This window comes from Mus pahari, chromosome 7, assembly GCF_900095145.1.
Source record: "Mus pahari chromosome 7, PAHARI_EIJ_v1.1, whole genome shotgun sequence".
Lineage (NCBI taxonomy): Eukaryota > Metazoa > Chordata > Mammalia > Rodentia > Muridae > Mus > Mus pahari.
Window position 1 is genome coordinate 106,117,016 of NC_034596.1, and position 1,795 is coordinate 106,118,810.

Below are 1,795 nucleotides of genomic sequence, written 5' to 3' on the forward strand. Positions count from 1 at the left end.
CAATATCTAGAATCTGGAGTTTTGAAAACATGGATGCACGTGGGGGCACGTGAAGTGGGGGGCAGAGAGAGGTCTCTCAGGAACAGTGGGGAGATGAGAGAGCAGCTGGGGGCAAGCAAAAGCAGGATGCACACTCGGCAGGAGGCAGTATTGTTTCCTGTGCTAATGTCTCTGCCTTTGAGGAGCAGAGGCAGCACAGGCAGGCAACGGAGTCCTGCCAGCAAGCACCTTGGGCATTTTCTCTTTCCACAGAGTGGGCTACAAAAGCCGGGCAGGACCTGTGCCCATCTGAAACTTCACTGCAGAGACCAGGCAGTCACTCCACAGGGAGGGAGATGCTGGAGACAGCACGTGCCTTTCTGTGCGCAATTCTTTATTTGGATTTCTAAAAGAAAATGCCATGTTGACCTCACTGTAACATTCAAAGGCTCCCGAGACGTCTGAGATTATCCTCTGCTCTTGAAGACCTGCAATGAGGAAGCAGCTTGCCAGCGCTTACCCAGTGTCCTCCCCTGAAATCGTATTCTCCAATAAGCCACTTTCAAGAAAGAGTCTGGGAAGGCTTCCCAGCATGCGACTTGGTCATTTGGACACCACTGCCACCTACTGTATGGCTTTCAGCACTGCACTTAGCCAGCACCTGAGACACAGTGACATCCTGTGAGTGCAGGGAGCAGACCTGTAACCGACCCATGGAAGCAGGATTTTTGTTTGTTTCATGTGTTTGATGGGTATTTCGTCTGCATGTGTATATGTGCATCAATGAATGTTTGGTGCCCTTGAAGGACAGAAGAGGGCTTTGAATCTCTGGAAATGGACTTGCAGACTGTTGTGAGGTATCATGTAGTGCTAGGAATTGAACTTGGATCCTTCGGAGGAGTAGCCAGTGCTCTTAGCTGTGGAGCTCTCTCTCCAGTCCTAGAAGCATGTTTATATAGAAGTCGGTGCTCAGGCTCCTTCTGTTTGGCATTGTTGATTGCTTAGTGTGCTAGTTCATTTCTGTTGCTATGATAAACAAAAGCAACTTGAGGGTTTCTGTTTGAGCCTGGAAATGACCCTGTGCCACAGCTCTCCACACCCAAGTATGGCTGGAAGAGAGCTGGTCTCCCAGGAGTGTTTACATGCCTGTGAGCACAGGTAAGACCACCACTTCTACTCAAGTTCCTAGCCCAAGAGGGACCCACCCAGAGCCATTAGGGCACAGGAACCAAGGAACAGCCAGGGACGGGATCCTTCTGGTTTCTGTCTGCACCCTGGAGCTGACCCTGTGCCACAGCCATACCCAAATCCTACAGGAGAAAACTGGTCTCCCAGGAGTACTGGAACACAGGCTTGCAGGAGGGACAGGCCATAGTCAGAGACAGCAAGAGCAGCTAACACCAGAGATAACCAGATGGTGAGAGGCAAGGGCAAGAAGATAAGCAACAGAAACCAAGGCTACTTGGCATCATCAGAACCCAGTTCTCCCACCGCAGGGAGCCCTGGATACCCCAACACACAAAGCAAGACTCTGATTTAAAATCACATCTCATGATGAGGATAGAGGACTTTAAGAAGGATATAAATAACTCACTCAAAGAAATACAGGAGAACACAGGTAAACAGGTAGAAGCCCTTAAAGAGGAAACACAAAACTCTCTTAAAGAATTACAGGAAAACACAACCAAACAGGTGAAGGAATTGAACAAAACCATCCAAGATCTAAACATGGAAATAGAAACAATAAAGAAATCACAAAGGGAGGCAACTTTGGAGATAGGGAACCTAGGAAAGAGATCAGGAGTCATAGATGCAA